Genomic DNA, 25,070 nt, shown 5'->3' with positions numbered 1-25,070 from the left:
AGAATCAAAACCTTTTTCTGGATATTTAATGTCTGAAAAAAAAGCAAAAGCAAACTTCTCTTCCAAGCATCACTGACCTAGTTTGGTGAGAAAGGCCATGAATGCTTTGGAAGCATCATTCTGGAACTTTTCATGTTCCTCGTTGCTAAAAGCCATTCAGGGCATTGGCCTGGTGTCATTTAACTCTGTTCCCGAAAGCTCTAAATTCAGGTCAGCATTTGTAAACACCAATGCACAATTAATTTTAATGTCTCTTAGTTCTCTCTTCTCCATCCATTCTACTTTATTTCTCATACATGACTCAGTATTTATATTTGTCTGAAAATTCCAAATGTGTCTAACAAAAATGTTATCTTTGTTAGCCATTTATTTTTCTTTGAATTTGAATACTTGGCCTAAGCATATTTCAAACCAGATTGCCCCTAGTTTAGTACTACTGTGACAGGGAGAATTCCAGTTTAATTTGATTTGTTTTTCTTTCTAATATAGTAATATAAATTATTATGTTGTACTGTAGGTGTTACAGTGCATGTTGGAACTGGGGCCCTGTTGGCTAGCAACCCAGAGAAATGAATCAGTAAAGATGTTTACAGGGAAACAAATGACATGCTTACTTAAAAGTAATTTCTTTTTCATGGTAAGAAAATGTCTTTTTAAACGACCACCTACAACTCTTTGATGTACCAGATTTTTTCCAGTCTTTATTGTTTTTCTTTCTCTCCATCCTATTTTTCTCATTCCTGGCAAATATTGTTGGCAACTGGTTCTAAAACATGCTACTAGGATTCTTTCATGTTCTATGCAATGCTTAGGGACAATATCATGAAAGACAATGTGTTTTAAGAAGGAAATTTGGTGATTGCTTAATTGGAAAGTTTTTGTTTTCACTTCGTGTGTTATTGATTAGAACAAGAAGAACATCATCTCCTAAATGAATCCCTTAGCAAAGCTAAGAACATGACTTTCATAACTCATTCATGGAGTCAGCCTATGTCGGACAATCCCCCTTCTGAATGGAAATATGTATGGCTAAGCTCTGATGGAAAGTAAAGTTTACTTTGACCTAATTTAATTTAGTCATTTTCCATGAGGGAATCTTTGCTGCAATGTGTTCCACTAGCCTTCAAACTGGACCAATGTGAATTTAAGCTCTTAAAAAATAACAAGAAGAGTTAATCACTCATAAAATGGTGCCTAATTTTACATACTTATTTTTGGTGGCCATCTTGGGGCTTGAAATCAGCACCTGGATGTTGTCTTTTGAGCTTTTGTGCTCAAGGCTAGAACTCTACCACTTCAACCATAGCTTCACTTCTGTTCTGGTTTGTGTGTGTGTGTGCGTGTGTGTGTGTGTGTGTGTGTGTGTGTGTGTGTGTGTGTGTGTGTGTGTGTATAATTGGAGATAATAATCTCATAGACTAATAATCTCATAGATAATAATCTCATAGACCTACCTGGGCTGGCTTCCAATTGCAGTCCTCCCATCTCAGCCTCCTGAGTAGCTAGGAGTATAACTGTGAGCCACTGACACTTAACTCTACATTCTTTTATTTATTAATCTTTGTGCTTTTATAGAAAGTGTCCAACTCAAGGGTCTCTAGGTTGGTGATAATCATCTCTCCTAAACAGTTCTCCTAACCATCTCTCTGTTTATCAGGTATTGCATTAGGTAAAGTTTTGGTCCTATCAGTTATTTTCTTGAAGCATCAAGAAGTTTTATTTTCAACTCTATTTTATGCCAAATCCAACATATAATTAGACTCTTTTCATGATATGTAGACTGCTGAATTTCATTTAGTTATTTTGTTTATTTTTATGAACAACTTATTTTAAATTTTGAATGCATACCACTTTATTTGACATTTATCAGAACTGTATAAAGGCATGAAATTCATTTACATTCTAGTACATTAAAGGGCTTTGTCACACAACTCACAATGTTCTATAACTAACTAACATGGAAAGAAACATGTGACAGAAGTTTTGAAAGTTTTTTTTTTTTTTTTGCCAGTCCTGGGCTTGAGCTCGGGGCCTGAGCACTGTCCTTGGACTTTCTCAAGGCTAGAGTTCTACCACTTGAGCCTCAGCACCACTTCTGGATTTTTTCTATGTATGTGGTACCGAGGAATCGAACCCAGGTCTTCATGCATGCTAGGCAAGCACTCTAGGCCAAACTCCCGGCCAGAAGTTTTGAAAGTTATAGGTAAAAGATTTTATAAAGATTATTCTGGTTGGTAAGTGATGTAGTCAAAACTTGAAATAAGCCAATACCATGCAAATGAGTATAATTTCAACAAAATAAAAACAAAATATTTAGCTAAAAGCTCAAGTGTTATGTGGTTGAAATGCTACTATATGAAACAATGTTCATATATAAAATGGAAAAAATGGTTATCTTTTAAAGAAAAGTCCTCCACAAGAAAATAGGGTCTTGATAATTTTCTATATAAAAAGCACCCAGAAAAGAAGTTTCTCAAGTTATTTTTGTCACCAAAATTATGCTGTCTTAGAACTAGGGATTTGTTTTATGACTTTTAACTTATTACATAACAAGGAAAAATCTATTTTTTTCTTTTTTAGAGTAATAGGGTACAAACCAATTTATGTTCAAGTAAAATATCATAGTACAAACATATTGGCACAGAATGGAGAGTTGCAATATTTTCAAGCCTACTTTCTCTTAGCTAAACTCTTAAACTAGGGACATACTTGAGTTTGTTCAGTTTAAGAGCTGCTATTAGGAAGTACCGCCTCCTTGAGGGATCAGAAAGTCTAACCACCTCATTCTGCTCTCACTGCTCTGACTGAAGGATAATTCAGATACTCAGACAGCCCAAGCTAGAAGGGAATGTTCTAGGAACATGATATCTCTTCTGGGATATCTGCTCAGAGTGGCCAAAGTATATTGTCAGAGTAACTTGCATTATGAGTGCTATGTTATGCATTCTGATGGATCTCAAAATACAGAAGTCGTACATATAATTAATCTCCTCTGCTCTAATAGTAGGTACTGTATAACCAACCTCTTTCATATCTAGTGGGCCAATATTGGTGATGTTTAAGCATTCCTTTCCAATATTTTTTTTCGAAAACTGAACTTTTACAATACTATTTTCAACTTCTACTGAATAGTTGTTTTTGTTTGTTCTCTTTAATGTATTTGTGATATTTACAAGCATTATTTGCTTTTCCACATCGTAACTATCATATGCTGATTTCACTCTAATGCATTTCACATCAACAGAATGAGGGAAAGGCAAAACACAGCCAGTCGAGAAAAGAGCAGAAATATAAACAGAGATGACATGACGTACAGCTTTGTTCTTCTAGACCTTCATCTCTGATCACTATATGGAATCAATGGTACTTGTCCATTGGTTTTCTTGTCCCCTGGGAATTCTTCCTATTCCTTGACAAGTAGGGCAAGTGACATTGTCACTTGCTGTCAATTCCAAATACAGAAACTAAGCAACATCTCCATTGCTTTCATCTTCATTCTGAACTTCATTATTAACTAATCTAATCTTCATATTGTCAGTCAATATGCCTCACGCATAACCATCTTCTGTATTCAAATGAAAAGGCAAGTGAGAAAAAGACTTTCCCATGTCGACATATGGAAGCTGGCTTCCAGCACAGTCCCTGGGTTGCTCCAGCACAGACGGGCCCCAGCACAGAGTCACACAGTTAGAGGTACCAGATGTGGTGATCTGGAGCACCAGTCAATGGCAGGGCTGGCCCTATCTTTCCAATAATAGTGTGGATATGCTGTTGTGTATACTACATGCACGTATCATGTTACCCTGCAAGTGTAGTGCAGATATGAGGATTGCAGTCTTACCAGGAATAAGGACAAGAACGTGGAACAAAACATTAGACAACAAAAAGCTCTAAATGGAAGGAAATACATAACTATGACTTCATACTCAAATATCTGCATGCCTAAAGAAATCACATAAATTAAGGAACCTGACTGAGTGCCAGACTTACTGGAGAATGGTGGTGTCTATGTCTACCTGAGCAGGAAATGGTTAATTGCTAGACTTATGTGACAATGGGCTTCCCAGATCTCACTTATACTTAAAAGTTAGAAACATAGATTTCTGATTTGACGATATTGCCAGTTATTTTGAAAAATACATAAATTTAGGATTGCTTGTATTTTTCTTTTACCTTAATGTTCCCTTTCTGACACACTTGTATAAATTTTAAATATATATTTGACTGTGTATATGTTTATGTAGGATTTATTACAAAAATTATAGGGAAAAACTGGGTGTGGTAATTACGCCTATAGGGAGGCTGAGATCTGGAGACTGCGGTTCAAAACCACCCCTGCACTCAAAAGTCTGTGAGACTCCTATCTCCAATTAATCACCAGAAAAACGGAAGTGGCACTGTGGCTATAGGGGTAGGGTAGTAGCCTTGAGCAGAAGAGCTCAGGGACAACTCCCAGGTACAGAGTTCAAATCCACGACTGACTATATATATATATATATATATATATATATATATATATATATATATATATATTTCCCATACTCGCAACTTTTTTCTAATTTTTTTGTTTATTTAATTTTATTGTCAGGGGTTTCAATTACATATGTATGGTACCGAGTACATTTCTTATTGGACATTGTTAGCTCCTCCCATATTTTTCTCCCACTTCACTCCCATCATCTCTGCAAGATGTAGAGTTCATTTCCAACATACTGTAAGGAAATGGGGACAAAAACATGAGAAGGGTTATGAAGGTTTGAGAAGTAATGTACCCATTATCTGACGAATATAACTGTAAACCCACTATACATTATCCCAGCAACAAAATACAATAAAAAGTAACATTGGTATGAATATATGTTTCTTTGCTCTTATTATCTTTCATTTATGGCCTTTATGTTTTATTTCCATCTTTTGAAAATATTCCCTGCTTTCAAATTTTAACTTTAGAATCAGTTTAGATTATAAAAATTCAAAGTACAATTTCAACACACCACACAGGCTTTGTTCTATTAGCCTCTTATTTTTGCCACAATTAATTTGACAAATTTACATTTGTCACAATTAATGGACAAATATTGGCATGTTATTAGTTCAGACAGAGTTTGGTTTATGCATGTTTTTCTTTTTATTTTTGTGTCAATTTTTTCTTCTTCAGGATCTCCCAGAGGACACCATAATATATTTAGTAGTGATGGCTCTGTAGGTTCCTCTAGGTTGTGACAATATCTTAGATGCTTCTTACTTTTTGATGACCTTGACAATATTGAGGATTATTGTTCTGATATTTCATAGGATATTCCTCATTGAGATTGTGTAATATATTTTCTTCATTATTATGCTCTGTTAATATGCTTTTCATAGGAAGATTGCAGAGGTAAAATAGAAATTTCCTTATATAGTCAGCACATGCCATCACAAAACTTACCTGTTGATACTGACTTTGATCATTTGGCCAAGTTACTGTTTGTCAGGTTTCTCCTTGCAAAAACACTCTTCTCACCCTCTCTGCCCTTTATATCCCCACTGTTAACATTATGACTCAATTCACCCTTCTTTCTCACTTGGATCATTACAGATTAGTTCACCTCTTCTTAGATCACATACCAAGAAAGGTAAGAGAGGGAACTAAACACGCCAGGTGCCAGAGCCTAAGCTCAGGACTCTGAGCCCTCCTTTCCCACTGCCAGCTTTGATGCCAAGCAAGCAGATGAACATTCCAACATGTAATCTGACTATAATGTAGGCTTCGTAATGTGTTGCTCATCCCTGTATGCCAACTCACAAGCTCATCTGTGTCTTCAGCTCCTCCCTATGCAATCTGGACTACACTTCTAATCTTGATTTCTTAACTCTAGACCCAACCCATTTAACAAAGGGCCTCCCAGACAGCCCTACAGGGAAAATTCAGGCTTGAATCTCAGAATCTTTCATCCCAGACAGTATGTCCAAAGTTCAGAATCCCAAAGCTAGCAATCTCCTCCATCATGTTCCTCCCGCTCTACCCACAGCCATGCTGATTCTATATTCTGTTATTATTCTATTCTATCCTTTCCCTAGATCAATTCTTCCTTTCTCATGTCACTACCACATAGTAGGACTGTGATTTGGTCTACGGGTCTTCCCCTTGAAGAATAAGTCTGAGTCCTCATGTGCCTCTCCTGCCTCACCACTAGAGGGATTGAAGAGGTGTACAAATATTAAAAAAATAAAAATTAAAAGAAATTTAAAAAACCACTCTTCTCTCATTTATATAATATTATCATTTTTGAACAAAGTCCCTATTTGTAGCCTACGCTTAAGGACAGAAGAGCATTGCTTTACTTTCTTGAGAGTGAAATATACACATGTATTATTCAGAAAATGTTAGAGTCTTTTTCCAAGTCAAAATGTCATTGAAAGCATTAAGAGTTTGGCTGCTATAAGCAACACCTCTCAGGCTCCAATGCTTTGGCCAGGCCTCCTTGGCACAGGTGGAAACATTCTTAATAAGGACCAAGAATCACAACAAATAAGACAAAGGCTGGATAAGTGGGACTGCATTAAACTGCAGAGCTTCTGTATGGCAAAGGACATAGCTAGCAAATTAATTAGGAAGCCTACAGAATGGGAGAAGATCTTCACTAACCATACAATGGACAGAGGCCTCATATCTAAAATACATCCACAGCTCAAAAAAATGAATCACTCCAAAACTAATCTCCAAAGTAACAACCATCCCAATAAAAGATGGGCCAAAGACTTAAAGAGAGCCTTCTCTGAAGAAGAAATAAGAATGGCCTATAGACACATGAAGAAATGCTCGACATCTCTGGTCATAAAAGAAATTCAAATCAAAACAACTCTAAGATTCCACCTCACTCCAGTTAGAATGGCCAGGATCAAGAAATCTCATAAACACAGATGCTGGAGGGGATGTGGCCAGGAGGGATCACTACTACACTGCTGGTGTGAGTGCAAACTCATTCAACCACTATGGAAAGCAGTGTGGCAGTTCCTCAAAAGACTAAACATAGAACTCCCCTATGACCCAGCAATTCCACTACTTGGCATTTACCTAACCATCCAGAAACTAGGGCATACTATATCCACTAGCACATGATGTTCATTGCAGCACTATTTACCATAGCAAAGATACGGAACCAACCCAGATGTCCCTCAGTTGATGAATGGATCAACAAGATGTGGTATTCATACACAATGGAATTCTATGCTGCTGTCAGAAAGAACAACATTTCCCCATTTGTAAGGAAATGGAAAGACTTGGAAAAAATCCTATTAAGTCAGACTCAAAGGAACATAGGCTCCATGGTTTCCCTCTTTTGGCATAATCAGTCGAAACCTTGGACTCTTCTAGCAGAGATTTGCAATAGAGCAAAACCTAGCTACATAAGGCCATACAGTATGACACTAAATTAAAAGACCTCTAGGATATAGAAACAAAAGCCATCTAATGAGTGATTGTTGTCCTCAATGTACTATATTATCTCTCATCTCTTTTGCTGTCCCTTGGTTATCTCATATTGTTACAGTATTTCACTTTGTTATCTGATGTATTGGATATATGCGTATTTGGTTATTTGAAATTGGATAGGAAAGAGGGGAAAACAAAAGGAGCGTGGGGGTGGGGGGGAGGGAAATGGGGACCAAGACATGAGAAAAGGTATCAATGTATGTGAAGTAATGCACCTTCCATCTGGCGAATGTAATGTAACCCTTCTATTAATTACAATAAAAAATATATGGAATAAAAAAGAGTTTGGCTGTTTTGTTAGAAAAGAGAAGCTAAAGGAGATTAGACGACAGGTGAAAACACATTGGACTTTGTTGTACATAACAAAGTGCAATCTGCATGCACCAGATTTTAAAGAATTATTTGATTTAACAAGAGAGTGAGTATGCGTTCAGAGTGAACATGTATCATGATCACAGCTTATGATCTCATGAAATCTAAAATTGTCTTTTTTCACAAATGTATAGCCAGTTGTTCATACAATAATAATTTATTGAACAGTTTTCAGTATAACTATTATCAAGGATTAAGCTAGATAAGGGTCATATGCTCATATATTGTAAATTCCAATACATAGAAAACATTCGTTCCATTGGAAACCCCGTACTCTATGAGCACCTGGATGTTTCTATTTAGAAAAGGCCTTTCTAATGAAAAAGTTTTTTTTCTCTTTTGTATCCACACTTACAATTTTGCTTTCATTGACCTATATATGTTTTTCTGTGAATATAGTTTAATCCTATATGCGTGATTTTCTTTACCTGCTTGTGTTCAGACAGATATTCCTAATTTACTTTATGTGAACATTTAGACAGAGACTTGTTATCCAACTATATTAGCTAGGCCTGTGGTTTACATAACATTGAGGATATTTTGACCTATCAATAATAATAATATCTTCTCATGCACCTGAAGAGGGTCTGCTATTACCTGCACAAGGGGATTACACTGTATGAACCAAATTATTATTCACTCTAGTTCTGTTCCTTGTCATGTCAACAAGAAATTTTATCAATACCTTTTTGTAGTTCAAAATTATGTCCAATCATGTTCCTTACTATAATACTAGGCCTGAATATATGTAATGAAATGTTTTCATGTTGCTTAAAAGAATATTTTTATAAGAAAGACTGAATAAAATTTCTCTACACTAAAAGGAATTTATTTTAGCATCTACCATGAAGATTAGAAATAGGGAAGCCTTTAAACAGAGAAGTATTTGTGATTTTGTTATTCAACAAAACTTCTCTCAGCTCTGGAGCCTCTCTACATTGTTTTTCTTAACAACTACTGGGTTTCAATGTCAATGGCAATTGGGAAAACTTAATATTGTTTAGAGTTATTTTCTCCCAAACATGGAATACAATTTATTCTGATTAGTTCGATTAAGGCCACATGCTCTATCCTATCAAGAAGGAATAAGAAACCAAAACCAGGAAATCTCTCTGGAGCTAAAAAGAGTACACATCTAACCAAAATTGAGGTTCTGTTAGGAAAAGGAAAGGTATGACTTTAGCTTCTTTTCATGTTTTATTTTCTATTATAATATTTCCAAAGATCTTATTTTTAGTCTGTCATTTAATAAGTGAAAAGGCAAGTATTGAGAATACATTGGAGTCTGAGTAAACAGTAAAATGCAGACACTCAATTTTTATATTGAAGACATTATTCATAACTTTCAGAAATCAAAACCTTTCCAAATTGTATGTTTTAATTGGATTCTTTTCCTGGCTCCATAAATAAACAAAACTTCATTTTAATTTGTGCAATGTGCCTTCAAATCCCAGAGATACGCTGAGTCACTGGATACATCATTCACTTAGCTTAGAAACAAGAGATGAAAAAATTTCTGAAAACTATATACATCTAAGTTTTTCATTACCTTCCCCTGCTGAACATAGCTACATTGAATGCTGGCATTTTAATTAGGATAAAAAGAAGTGCATCCCCATTAAAATTTCAGGATTGTATCAGTCTAAATTACTGATACCACAGCCAGTCACATTATTTTGTTTGAAGAATTCTCAGGTCTGCTATACCTAAGTGATGCAAATGAACAGGTAATATTTCTCCTAGATGGACCTCTATTTACAAGTTAACATATCTCCTATAAAGGATAAAAACATCAAGAAATGGTATATTTCAAATATACTGTTGAATTCATTTACCCAAATCAGTAAACTAGCTCAATTTTTTTCTTATTTTTATGCAACACTATAGATTACAAGGTATCTGAGGGAGTATTTATTTAATAATCTTCCTGGTTATATTTTCTAATATTTATGGGTAAATGAATTGAATGTTCCTAAATAAATGAAAACTTGTATAGGAGTAACAGTAACTACATGGTTTATGCATATTTATCTAAAATTCATATTGATTTTGGAACGTATAAACATTCTTTGATGGCCTTGAATAGCTTTTAATATGAAAGCCACAGGGTAGAAGACTGTTTACACTGAGGTTTAAAAAAATGCATATCATTTTTAATAGTTCAAATGAACTATACAAAAGTAAAAAATAAAAACACCCAAAAGCCAACCTCTTTATTGATCTTAAATTTTTTCTCAAAGAATTTGCAATTTTCAAATAAAACCAAATGTAATATGTATATAGAGAAATGAATAGATTATAAGTGTGCAACTCAATGATATTATATAAATAAATTCACCCATGTAATATTTACATGTAGTTCATATTCATTCAAGATACACTCTGATAATTACTGTTTTGATTTTCATCATAATGGGTTAGATTTTCGTATCCTAAAAATTTTCTCATCTAAATGGAATTATAAAATATGAAGCATTTGGTTTAGTCACCGATTGTCAAAATTACATATTTTGACTAAATATTTTCTACTCATAAATATACCACAGTAGGTAATTTTATTTTCTTACTTTTTAAAATAAAATGAAAATAATTATTTTAAGTTCATGTGGAAAAATTTGTTCATTTTTGCAAGTACTGGAATCATTGGTTCATAAGACTGATATATGTCTAATTTGTTTTATTGCTATAATGTGATCCCTAAATATGTACAATGGCTACATGTGAATAAAATATTTTAAAGATTTCTAACTAATTTTGCAAGGTAGTTGTATTGTCATGGTTTTACTTTTTATTTCACTGATGCTTAATGACATTGGGAACCTTACACTTATTACCATTCATACTGCTTATTTTGATAGTGTTTATACAAGAATACTATTTTGAGAAAGATTCATAGATTATGGATACAGGTTCTATGTCACTAAGTATTTTGTTAATATTTTTATGCTCTTTGTGGCATGGTTTTATTTTCATAAAATAAAAATTTTCATAAAAAATTTAAAGGTTCATTTTATTTGCATAAATCTATTTTTTACTGAGAAATTGAATTTTTAGAAATCATATCTTTTTTGGGCCAGTCCTCGGGCTTGAACTCGTGGTCCTTGGGCTTTTCTTTATTATTATTATTGTGGGCTTTTTCCTCAAGGCTGCACTCTGCCACTTGAGCCACAGCATCACTTCTGGCTTTTTTATATGTATATGGTACCGAGAAATTGAACCCAAGGTCTTGATGCATGCTAGGCAAGGACTCTACCAGTAGGCCAAAATCTGGCCTCTAGAAATCATCTTTAAGTTAGTTGTACAAAGGGTTTCAATTCAATATGTCTTTTTGGAAGGCTATTTTTACTGAATATAAGAGTCAGACTTAATGAGATTATATTTATGTTTCTTCCAGCATTGTGCTTTGGCAGCACAATCATTTGTTTTATTTGTCTGTGTTTGTTTGTTTGTTTGTTTAGATAAACATCTGCGCATTCATTGTGTCAGTACCAGGGTTTAAACTCATGACCTCCTGCACTTGCTTAGCTTTTTTCACTTAACACTGGCACTCTGATACCAAATTTCCATGTCTGGTTTTTTGTTAATTGTAGAAAAATGTCTCATGTACTTTTGTGCCTAAACTGGCTTCAAACTACAACCTTCATATCTCAGCCTCTTGAAAAGCTAGCATTCCAGGTGTGAGCCACCAGCACCTAGCTTATCATCTATTTCATTTCTACTTAGATTTTATCTCTCTATGCATTATCTTGGAATGTTTCCTAAAACAGAATAGTTCTAATGATATACACCCATATTTCCTTTTTTTTCAATATCAGGAGTTTTCAGCTTTATTCAATGGCTGGAAACAGCTCCCTCAAATTATTTGTCCAATTTTACAGTAGCTCAGGGTAAGAGAGTAAGCCTGAAAACAGCCATTCCATCACAGCTTAATGAAGAATTCTAGTATGCCAAGTCTTTTCACATTTGTTTCCCCATATTCATATGAGGCCATTAATAATTCTTTAGATACCTTCTATGAGAGCATGTTTATAATTAAAATATATTCTTAACTCTTAACAAGTACATAATCTTGAAGGCATCAACAGAGTACTATAAATATTTCAAAAGTCTTTATAAACTATTATGCATCTCAAATATATCAAGATTTCCAAAATTATGCCCTGATAAACTTCATAACTAATAAACAATTTCAAACCTCATTGCAGCCCTGCATTATCTTCTATCATTGCCAATTGAAGCTCTCATTTATTTCCCACAGTAATAATTACAAAATTTTATACTTCTTTAATGCTATCACAATTAAGAATATGAATCTTCAATATAAATCCACTTAGGAATAATACTGAATACTTCCATAGCTCTTGTCTCTGGTGTAAATTCCAACTAAAAGTGTGTATTCCAACCTACATGAAAATAATCAATCAGGATCATTATTCAATTTGTAAATACTACAAGGACAAATGTGTTCATTTGCCATTAGACTGAAGTCATGCTGAAGGAAGCTTGCAAAGATAGCTCATAATTGCCTTCCACCTGCTTTAGTCTTTGAGCAATCCTTTCAGCCTGTAAATAATGTTTGAATACCTTTTTGATCTTAGTAACCAAAATTTCAAAGCCATTAGAACTTGCATGGATCTAACCATTGAAAAACAATCAGGAGATACCTGGATTTTTTTCTCCAGGAGCATTTGGTAGGTATATTCAGGAGCATAGGGTGCATACACCATAGGTTTCATTTTTTCAGATTAACCTAAGAGACAGGCATATTGTAACAACCTATGTGAAAGCAGTTTACTTACAATGGAACTGTGTGTGTGTGTGTGTGTGTGTGTGTGTGTGTGTGTGTGTGTGTGTGTGTGTGTGTGTTAGAAACAGAGACAGAAGAACTGAAAGAGAGAAAAACAGACACAAGAATCTCATGACAGGGACAGAGGAGACACATAGAGTTTGGGGGAGGTAGGAACTAGAACTCCATACTAGTGTTAAAACTAACATACTTTGGGATGAAAAACATGCAAGAAAACTAAACTCACTTGGCTCAAGAAAAAACTGTGGATTGAGCACCAAAAGCCTTGACTAAATGTGTTAAGGTCAACATTTTAGTCTCTAACATTGATTGGGACAGTTACTGGAGTACTAAGGCCAGAAGCTATGAATCTCTTCTCTAGTTGACACGTGAGTTCTTCTATATCATGGAAGCCAGTGATTGATAGAAATTGTCTGACTTAGGTTCAGACTTGGCCAAATGTAAACAGGCCAACAACATGGTGCAGATGGTGCTATATACCACGGAAAATGCAATTTGGAGTGAATTGGTAAAGCAGCAGAGTTGAAGTTGGCAGGTGATTTGTCAAACAAACCCGGGCTTAGGACCAAGGCAAATGCTCTGGCCAAGCAGTAAGGGGAGATTTGAGGCAAACATACCAGCAGGTTTTAAATGAGGGGTACCTTATTGAGTGTGACACTGAGGGAGGCTGGAAGCCTGATGTGTCAGCGGGAAAGGAAAGGCAGTCATGTTGTTGAACAAGACTGATACAATATTGTCAGCATAAATGCCAGTATTTTGTAGTTTATAAAATGATTGTGTCCACAGGGAACAGGTCCAATCCCCACAGCTATGGTGCAATTTTAATGGAAGCAGGCATTCCTCTCTCAGAGCCTGCTGTATCTAGAGAAAAGACAAATTCTACAAAGATTCAGCTTGCTTCTCAAAAAGGTGACCAGTGCTAAAATAAGAAGATAATATAAGGCCAAACATTTTCAGTACAACTTGCCTCATAATTCTATGTGCGCAAAAAGCACTTAGTTTGTCAAATTTCTGCACAAAGTAATTTATGAAATGAAAATCCTTGCAAACACCAAGTACAGTCAGAGAGCTCTTGAAGTACTTAGCAATCATTTTGAAGCTCTTTATTAAGCTCATCCAATGCAGAACTCACAGATGGAAAAAAGAAAAAAATTACAAGTTATTCATAGAGGCAAGGGAATTGCTTCAATTGATTCTTTTAAACCCTCCTCTCTTCTCTATTGCATTAGTGACAATACTTGACAAAGACTTACTTGCCAATACATTTACATAAGTTATTTTGTTTTAGCAAATATTTTGACTAAAGTTCTTTCCTGGAATGCATGAAATATGTGGCAAGACTATTTGCCAGCCCTAAATTTTGTGCCCTTTGATGGTAATCTATGAATAATGAGTGAAAAAGTAGAAATATAATATCTTAGGCTTACACATGATCAAATAATTCTAACAACTTTCTTTGTAATTCAATATGAAAAATAATCTAAATATCAAAAGTTAGTAAATTAATTATGATAAATGGCTTAATGGATTATAATGTAGATAAACATAATCACATTCATAAAGAGCTCTATTGACATGTGAAGGTTATGATACAGTTTGATTTTTAATTAGGAAATGATGTCTGAAGCAACATCTTAAATTTTGAATAAAGTCAATTAGGAAGCAAGACAAGCACTCAAACTTTATTGGTGACAATGCAAAACAACATATAGTCTCCAGAGGAAGAGAATTTAGTAACATCTAACAAAATCATATATGCACTATCTTCATACTTAGGAGGACCTTTTAAAAATATAAAATGCATATGAGCAGGGTCATTTATTGGAGTTTTATATGTAATCGCATAATATTGGAAAACACTCAGATAGTCAAGCCTTGAGGGAAATTGAATAAACTATGTTACATACACACTTGTGAGTTCTATTCGATTATACAGCAGAATGAGGAAGTTCTCTAAAAACTGATATGAATCTCAAAAGAGAGAAATTATGTTAGAAATTTGAAGTGCAAAGTAGCAACAATGATATACAACCATCTACATATGAAAACTAAAACCATTAAAATATAAAATGACAAATTAGTAATTCACAATGGGAAAGCTGTGGGGGAGGGAATGGCTTCTGTACTTCTGTGTATTTTTCAGAATATTTCTGGCTTTTGAATACATGTGAATGTTCTACACAGTCAACAACTGTCTATAATAATCAGAAAAAAAACAATGAGAAACAAATTTTATTTAAAATGTATACTATAAAAATGAGAAGATGAAAGGACTAATGCAAACAACTTAGAAAGGTTTAAGTCTATCTTTTTGTCATGGTAGGGCTGAGGGGAAGGTTTACAAACAAACTTTTATTTCTTAAAAAAATTAAATTTCTTTAGTGGTATAGAAAAAATTCTAAAAATAGTTAAGATGCATTCGAGAATTGAGCACAGGAGTAAAACTGATGATATTATCATTATTAGGGCATCACATCAGAAGAGATATAAAAATAGGGAATGTAAAAAAGACAAGAACCCTATAGAAACTGATTAGAAACAATGCACAGGTACTGTATATTTCGTTATATGCTCATATGTATGTATGCACATATATAGCATGTAACATAAATACTTCTAGGCAAATTTAAAGAGACTTTTCATTTATTTTCCCAAAATGTAACTTGCCACCTGCAAATTCATTTACTTGGGAGGCATAAGTAGGAGGATCATTTTCCAAGTTAGCCTGTGCAAAAAGAGACTCTAGCTGAAAAATAACTAAATAAAAAGGGTTGGAACTATAGCTCAAGTGGTACAGTGAACTTGGCTAGCAAGTGCAAAGCCTTGAGTTCAAACCTCAACATCACAAAAATGTAAATGAATAAAATGCAACTTGTGATTGTTTTCAGAGTATTGAAATAGTAAGGGTGTTGCTCCCATTGCTTTACTAAAGAAAAAAAAAGCTTTGGGTTAATATTCCTTCCAAATACTGAAAATATTGCAAAGCTTGTGTTAAAGCTAACAATAACCTTCACAAGTATAATCACGTTAATAACTTTCTTCTTCTCTAGTGGGAAAAATCAGAGATTATAAAAGGTACATATCCACTGTTCTTAATTGAGTGAAATTAGCTTTTGGCTTTTCTGATTACATGATAATTGAGTCAGTCTGCTGCTTCTAAATGATATGTTGTCTGTGCTTATCCACTTTCTTATTGTTGTTTGCATTGCTATAGTACTGACCACTAGAAAAAAATAGCTGAATGCTCACTATCAGATAGAAGAGTGAGCTTTCTCCCACAGATGCCATTTTGATGTTAAGTGTAGATTTTTTTATTCATCTGTAGTTCTTTCTACAAATCATGTTTTTATCTTCAAATCAGATAACCCCTTTCAGCAGGTAGAAAATGAACAATGGAAGCTTTTTCCTCCTCATTACTTGTATCAGATGACTCCACTGATAGCATAAAATAGCAGGAAAAAATTCTAAAATTGGTTCTAGAAATATTTTGTGGCAAATCAAATAGAATTTTTTGTACCTTTTGTGATTTCATCAGAAAAGAGAAGTTTGTACAATATTCTGAACATTGGTTCATATATATATTTGCGTTACACAATTTGTTCTAGAAGACTTACTTTGGTTTAGGAGGACACAAATACACACATCAGTATATACACACACTCAATTATTGAAGGAAGCAGGAAGAATGTAGTTCAATATTTTATTAAGCTATGCTTTTATGATACTCATGTATAAGATGCTTGAATATCATTTAAATAACAGAAGTGCATAAATAAGCTTTATTCCTAATGACAATATACAGGGAAGTGTATACACAACTGTGATCTTTGCCTTCAACAATTTCCAAATGACTTTAATATGTTCCAAAGTGCTGCTTTCTTTTTTCATATATTTTATTGTAATTAATAGAAGGGTTACATTACATTCACCAGATAGAAGGTGCTTACTTCAAAAACATTGATACCCTTTCTAATGACATGGTCCCCATTTGCCTCCCTCCTCCCCTCGCTCATCTTGATTACCCCCTTCCCTATCCAACTTCAAATAACCAGTAAGCATGTATAAAATATATCAGATAAGAAGGTGAAATATTGTAACAATATGAGAAAACCAAGGGACATCGAAAGAGATGAGAAATAACAGTACATTAAGGACAACAATCACATTATATGGCTTTTGTTTCTATATCCTGGAGGCCCTTACATTTAGCATCATACTGTATGGTCTTATGTATCTAGATTTTGTTCTATTGTAAATCTCTGCTAGGAGAGCCCAAGGTTTCTACTGATTATGACAAATGAGGGAAACCATTGAGCCTATGTTCCTTTGAGTCTGGCTTTCTTCACTAAACATGATTTTTATAAGTGTTTCCATTTCCTAACAAATGGGGCGGTATAGTTCTTTCTGACAGCAGCATAGAATTCCATTGTGTATAAATACCACATCTTGTTGATCCACTCATCAACTGAGGGACATCTGAGTTGGTTTCATATCTTTGCTATGGTAAATAGTGCTGCAATGAACATCGTTGTGCTGGTGGATTTAGGATGTCCTTGTTTCTGGACAATTGGGTAAAGGCCAAGTTGTGGAATTGCTGGGTGATAGGGAAGTTCTATATTTAGTCTTTTGAGGAACTGCCATACTGCTTTCCATAGTGGTTAAACGAGTTTGCACTCCCACCAACAGTGTAGTAGTGACCCATCACTCCTCCAGCATCTGTTGTTATTAGATTTCTTGATCCTGGCTATTCTAACTGGAGTGAAGTGGAATCTTAGAGTGGTTTGGATTTGCATTTCTTTTATGACCAGAGATGTCGAGAATTTCTTCATGTGTTTTAGGCCGTTCTTATTTCTTCTTCAGAGAAGACTCTCTTAAGTCTTTGGCCCATCTTTTAATGGGATGGTTGTTTCTTTGGAGATTAGTTTTGGAGTGATTCAATTTTTTGAGCTGTTGATATATTTTAGATATGAGGCTTTTGTCTGTTGTATGGTTAGTGAAGATCTTCTCCCATTCTGTAGGCTTTTTAGTTAATTTGCTAGCTATGTCCTTTGCCATACAGAAGCTCTGCAGTTTAATGCAGTCCCACTTATCCAGCCCGAAAGTGCTGCTTTCTAATGGCTGTGTGTGAAGACATTGTTCAGTGTAAGAAAATGGAAGCAGCTGGTACTGTTGTGCATGCCATGGCTCTCGAGAAAATGAGAGAATAACCTGCTTTTATGATATCTAGAAAATCTCTATTGAACCTCACCATATTAGGAATCATTATTCTGAAGATTTGTCTGCCTACCATAATGAGATAAAATACTTATGCCTCAAAAATTTATTTCATTTCTAGAAATACTTGCAATTTGAGAATGCTAGGGAGAAAGCATTATTGAGAGAAACAAAACAATGTGGCAATGATTTTAGGTATAAACAGTCGTGGTTTTTCTACCTTCTCTTTTAGTGAAACACAGATGTCACATTTGGAACAGACCTTCTGTGGTAATATGTTTGAGAATAAACACCGGCAGTTTCATTGAATCTAATTTACCTGCTTTTGATTAGTAATGCTTAGCATTTTGAGAGGCTAGGAAGAAACATAGGCAGATGCAATCATCCAATCCTCATTACTTGATGGGCATAGCAAGCAAAATTACTTCAATTACGGTTCATATGCAAGTCCATTCACAGATATCCCAATAGATTTATTTCTGAGGCATTCAACCCAGCTAAAGAAATAAGATGATATTTGTTAAGCATTGACACTTAAAAGCCAGAAAACCCACAGGAGGTGCTAATGGTTAGTGAATTATTTAAGGAAGACATAGAAAGAAATTTTAAGGCTGATATTTTAGCATCAGTTCTTGACAGTGCAATATGGAGCCACAACATGGCATTCTATACACTGATTTAAAACAGGATAGCAGAAGCTGACTGATTATTCCTAGGTTAGAAAGCTCATAGAAAAGGTTCCAAAGACCAAAGAAGATAATAGAAACAAAGTTCAGGACCACAAAAAATGGAGCTATTCAATTTTAACTCCATATTTCAAATAACCTGGAGAGTTAATGATGCTTGGACTTCAATCGCAAAATCCATATCTCCAAAGTTACTTATGAACAAGTAACATCATGATTGAAAACCACTAATTTAAATAATCATAAATTTGTAATCATATATTCATAATGGGAAACTATTAAACACAAATATTTAATAAGTTGAAAAACAGTTTTCTTTACCTTCAGAATATTTGTGCAGTGGATAGAATAATAATATGCTATAGGATATTTCAGATGTGATCATTTTGACTGGCTTCTGATAGGAATTAAATAACTTAGTTTCTGCTTTTGTTTCTCTAATATATCCACATGTTTACATACACATATAAGCACACATACACACAGTACTTACATGACATTAAAATGTGTGTGACTTTTTCATGGAAATACAGAATCAATATGGCATCATATTAATTAAATGACCACTATTTTTACCACCACAAAATAATCCTAATTTGACTTTCTAATTCCTGGCTAAAAATAATAAAATGTGTGTAACAGTAAGAATGTTTTGAACATAAAACAAATCCAAAAGCACACCTATTGACTCAATAGTCTGAAAACTCCAGAAATGATCAGTTTGGTATGGTTGGCTTTTGAGTCAACAAAATTAAGTTATGACACAAATGACTTTCTTTGCATATCTTAATTCTGCTTTTCCTGCAATTGACCTAGTTTCTGAGGCTAACTAGCTCTGCCAATATGTTTGCTAACACAATCTGTACTTTAGACTTCTAAGCTTTCCTTCAGTTACTGAACAAGAATATTTATTTTCCAATTATAAAACAGTTGTGGCAGCATTTTTTTAGTTCACATCACATATTTCTTCCTTCACTAATTTTTGGTTCATACCTTTAGGATGTATAGTGATTCTTTCATATAGTCCTAATCTGAATCTAGGAGTTAGGATGTTGAAATCCAGCCTCACTTACATGACACAGTTGACTTTTGTGTAAGTGAATTTCTAATGGTAAGTAAACAGATTACAAAGAAAGCTACCATAACATCAATGTCAACTATACTAACAAAATAGTATATTTTCAACATTTTGTCAAAGGGTATTAATAAATAAAAATTTATGAACCTATATGAGATATTTTGTTGTCTATCATGGAAAAAACATATTTAGCTAATATTATTAAATAGGAGTTAAATGTAACAAGTTTGTCTTCTGTAGATTAATAGAAAATGCAATGTATCCAGGACAAAACTGCTTCATATATTCATAAATCCAAATCATTTATCATTTTGACTAAAAAGAGAACACATTTTTGCTATAACATTCCATGACATGCTTAAATATTCTATTGAAGGCAATTCATATACCTTAGTGTCCCACATCAAGATCCTCTTAGTGTTTAATTAATATTCTTATCTGAGTCCCATAGGCCAAAATAAATCAGTGCTGTTTTATTGAGTTGTTAGACCCAAAGGTATTTTTAGGTTGATGATTCAACAGCCTATTGAAATATATTACATAAATACAATTATATAATTTAGATACCTATGAATTTAAATATAGATACCTATATGAATTAAAAGTTCAAATAGAAGTTCAATTTCATTCTAAATAAATACAACATATATAGGCCTGTTTGACACCCTCTAATTTTTTTAAATTTTTTATTGTCAGAGTAATGTATAGAGGGGTTACAGTTAGATTGGCCAGATAGTTGGTGCATTACTTCTCATACATTGATACCCCTTCTCATGCTTTTGTCCCCATTTCCCTCCCCTCACCCCCTCCCAGTCATCTTGTTTTCCCCCTTCCCTTTCCTATTTCAAATACACAAATAAATGTATATGCAATATACCAGGTAACAGAGTCACATATAGTAACAATATGAGATTAACCAAAGGGCAACAAAGGAGAAGAGAAATAACATAGTACAATAAGAACAATAATCACACAAGATAAACCTCTTGTTTCCAAATCCTAGACACCCTTGCATTTAGTCTCATCCTATATGAACCTATGTACATAGGATTTGCGCTATTGTAATCCTCTGTTAGGAGAGTCCTAGATGTGTACTAATTATTACAAATAAGGGGAACTATTGAGCCTATGTTGCTTTGGATCTGCCTTACTTCATTTAATATGATTTTTTTCCAAGTCTTTCCATTTCCTGGCAAATGGTGCGATGCCTTTCTTTCTGATGGCAGCATAGAATTCTATTGTGTATAAATACCATATTCTGATCCAATCATATACTGAGGGACATCTGGGTTGGTTCCATATCTTTGCTATGGTAAATAGTGCTGCAATGAAGATTGTTGTGCTAGTGAGTTTAGTATGTCCTTGTTTCTGGACGATTGGGTAAATGCCAAGTAGTGGAATTGCTGGGTCATGGGGATCTCCATGTTTAGTCTATTGAGAAATTGCTGTACTGCTTTCCATAGTAGTTGAACGAGGTTACACTCCCACCAACAGTGTTGTAGAGATCTCTCCTGGCCATATTCCCACCAGCATCTGTTGTTTTCTTGATGGTGGCCATTCTAATTGGTGTAAGGTGGAATCTCAAAGTTGTTTTGATTTGCATTTCTTTTATGTCCAGAGATGTCGAGCATTTCTTCATGTGACACCCTCTACCTTATCAAATTTGAGTATCTTGTTCCACATTAAATGTTGTTGTACCATAATTGCTTTTATTGCAACAACTGTCAGAATCCACTTTACAAAAATGTGACATCATTTAAAGTAATTCCATATAGTTTAATGATAACATTGTAACCTATCTTGTATCATTACTTTGCACTGAGTTGAACAGATGTTACTGTATTCTTTAAAAAGTTTAAAATAAGCCAGGCACTGGTGGCTCATGCCTGTAAACCCAGCTACTCAGGAGGCTGAGATCTGAAGAGCATGGTTTGAAGCCAGCCTGGGAAGAAAAGTTTATAAGACATTTAGCTCTAATAAACTACTCAGAAAAAGCTGGAAGTGGAGCTGTGGCTCAAGTACTAGAGCACTAACCTTGGGGGGGAAAAAAGAATCTTACGGAGAGGACTCAGGCTCTGAATTCAAGCCGCAGGACCAGCATTTAAAAAATGTTTAAAACAACTCTTAGAATACTAGGATACCTTGATAAAAAGTTTATCGACTTCTATTACAAAAGTCAGAATTAGAAGGCCAAGTTACCAAAATACGAACATCAGAATATGAAAATTATTAACTATAAAAGAAATTATTGCATGGGTATTTCCAATACAGTCTTTAAAGGTTGAATATTTGAGCCGGGTGCAGTGGCTCACACTTGTAATCCTAGCTACTCAAGAGGCTGAGATCTGAGCATCAAGGTTCAAACCCAGCCCTGGCACTACAAAGCCATGAGACTTTTATCTCCAATCAATCTCTAGAAAATGGGAACTGGGGCTATGGTTCAAGGGTAGGGCAGTAGCCTTGAGCTGAAGAACTCAGGGACAACACACAGGTCCAGGAGTAGGGCTGTAGCTTTGAGCTGAAGAGCTCTGGGACAGTGCTCAGGCCCAGAGTTCAAGCCCCATGACCCCCCACCCCCTCAAAAAAGTTGAATATTTGATTTGTGCATGTAACGTCTACTTGCACACATTTTCCTAAAACACATTGTTAGGAAAAGTATGTCTCTTACAAATTAAGTCTTTTTGTAATGTTTAAGATTCTCTATACTTTTACCAAGCATCCTATACTTCACACTACAAATACATTCTAATGAAAAGTAAAAGAGAATCCAGTCCAGGAGAGATATAACCTCATGTAACTAAAGATTGAAATTTCTACTGTAGTTCTAACTAAAACAGTACCAGTATAAATGACAGTAATTCCTGCAACCAATATTCATAATTAATCTATTGACCTTATTGACTTATTTCACATTTATGATTAGGTAAATGTTAGAAAGTTTCTTAAAATCCCCTGTAGATTACAATAGCTTATTGTCACAGAATTAGCACAAATAGAATACTGAAGTTTTTTTGTAAAAAAAAAAAACAAAACAAAACAGTGAAAGCCAAACCATAGGCTAATGTATCTTAGTAAGATTCCAGAAGGTGAAAAATCAATTGTCAGTAAGATATTTGGTAATAAATCTTACAGTAGTGACCTTGTTTGGCTGCTATATACTAAAAATAACAAAGAGATCCCAATCAAAACCACATAAATGATTAATGCATTTCATACAAAGCCTACAATATCCTTAGAGTGTATTTGCTAAAGTACTTCAGTGTTTGGAAAGCAAACAAATGCTGGAGCTCTGGTAAAGACTTTCAAAAAGCGTTCTTAAGAGAGACACATGCCGTTCATTTCTTAGCTTCTATCGGCTATACAAACTGAAGTAGTGATATCAGAATGCATGTTGTAAGGCAAAATGACATTCAGATTCCAGTTTGAAGGGGTGAAAATTGGGAGGTTATGCCAGAGATTTTATCATTGAATAATCCTTTAGAGGATTATATATTCTGCTCTTCTGCAGAAAGCTAACTCATATGATTTGTTTTGGCAAAATGATGTGCATCACTTTTGTGGGCAAATTTTCAGAGTGGTTCATCATAGTCTCTTTCGCCCTCTGCGTCAATGTAGGACACAATGGCTGTGTCTGAATGATTGAGTCACGAGGTGTGTTTCATTGCAACATAGCCTAACCCATCGTGGCTCATGCAAGTCATCGGTCATTAACATAAACTAAATTTTGATAGAGATTACTTTTAGCATCAGTATGTTGATTACGTCAAGGTTTGTAAGCAAAATAGAGCTATGCCACAGACATGTAGAAAAAATAAGGATAAAAAAAAAAATAAAAAAAAAAAAAAAAACTTTGATCGGCCGTGCAGGACTCCGGAGGCGATGGGCAAGGTGCGGGGCTGCGCACCCGCGTGCACCAGGCCGCCCTGCAGCCGGACGGCCCACGAGTCGGTGCCCCCACAGGCCTAGGCGGGCGCAGCCAGAGGGAAGGACTGGGCATTCCACACCGACATCTTTGCCAAGACCCAGATTGACCCCAGAGCCTTGGTACAGAAGCTGGAGCTGGACCAGGAGAGTGTGGTCTCCCTGAAGAGAGGTTTGGAGGCAAAGGCCATTTTGCCTAAGAAGGAGAACAGTGGCTACAGAAAATGGAAGCCATAAAGTTGGCAGAGAAGAAGCTGAGAGAGGAGCGGAAGCGCAGGGCCACGGTGGTGGTGGGAGATCTACGCCTGCTAATGGACGCCTTGCCCGAGCTGCAGAAGCTGGAGGCCTGCCACTAGCCACAGGCCAGAAGCAGGGCGACTTGCAAGCCTAGGTCAGCAGATGTCAGCGGGATGAGTGCCGCCCAGAGGCAGAAAGTCCTCGAAGAAGAACAGATCCGGTTTCAGGAGCTGCTGGCTAGTCCAGCCTATAGAGCCAGCCCCCTGCTGGCCATCGGGCAGCAGCTAGCTCGGCAGATGCATCTGGAAGGTGGTAGCCAGTTCTGAGTTCCAAGGGACGTAGAGAGGGCCAGCTCCTCTCATTTGTTCTCTTGGCCTGGTGGACACCCCTGTCCAGCACAGGGCCTCTTGATAATAAAGTGCCTTATGAACTCCTCTTGTGACCCCACGAGCTGCTGGGGCTCACTTCTGCTCCTGAGCCATCCTTGCATTTCCCTTCTTCACCCTAGATGGCAGTTCATTCCCCTAGGCCAGGATGCCCACAATGGAGAGAGCTGAGATAGTGATTTGGGGGTGCACCCACAAAGCTGGTGAGCAGGCAGCCACACCCTCCCAAGACCACAGTGGGGCCCCCAGCCTCTTTTGGGAAGAAAGTGTGCCACCACCTGCAGTCCTGCCTGCAGAAAGCCATCCCAGGCTGGGATGTCTCCACCAGGGGGCCTAGCCACTACCCCTTGAGCTCTTATGACTGTAAAGCGGCCAGTACTGTCCTGGGGCACAGAGCAAGCCTGGCCCACAACCTCTGGGCCAATCTAGTTATTAGCAGATACTCAGATTCATAATTGGGCTGTGGGAGGTGAGGGGCAATGCCCACTGCCCCCGGGGCCCACGCAGTGTTTCCTATCCTCCTCAGCCACCCGTTCCTGTCCTACAGGGGCAGAGGAGGGGCAGCAATGGGGTGTGATGAGGTCATTCCAGGGACTCCCCCATGATCCTTAGGAAAACAACATGCCCCCTCCCCCACCCATGTCTAGCACATGCATGCAGATTCACCTTCACACAGGACACAGGCCTCAGCAGGAGCAGACGTGGGTCTCTACACAGCTTGCCCCTTGTGGACAGAGAAGTAGTTCTCTGGAGTCTGTGGCAAACCCTTCTGTATGTTGGTGGGGCAGGACCTGTCAGGAGGTACACAGTCCAGCGTGGCTGGAGGTGGACTGTGGTGACTCCATGAGCAGTGCTTGCGGTGTACTGGCTGAGGCCCAGGCCCAGTGGAGGGGGC

General features: G+C 36.0%; 2 pseudogenes; one reads left to right on the top strand and one right to left on the bottom strand.

Annotated features, from left to right (window-relative positions):
• Nucleotides 1-2,816: 2,816 nt before the first annotated feature.
• On the bottom strand, nucleotides 2,817-3,614 carry LOC150040547 (transmembrane protein 106B pseudogene; annotated as a pseudogene).
• Nucleotides 3,615-3,616: 2 nt separating this feature from the next.
• Nucleotides 3,617-24,130, top strand: LOC150040546 (ribosome biogenesis protein SLX9 homolog pseudogene; annotated as a pseudogene).
• The last annotated feature ends 940 nt before the right edge of the window (nucleotides 24,131-25,070 follow it).

The sequence above is a fragment of the Megascapheus bottae genome, chromosome X (genome assembly GCF_031878675.1).
Source record: "Megascapheus bottae isolate mThoBot1 chromosome X, mThoBot2.hap1, whole genome shotgun sequence".
In the NCBI taxonomy this organism is placed as follows: Eukaryota; Metazoa; Chordata; class Mammalia; order Rodentia; family Geomyidae; genus Megascapheus; species Megascapheus bottae.
This window is presented reverse-complemented; position numbering and strand designations above follow the sequence as displayed.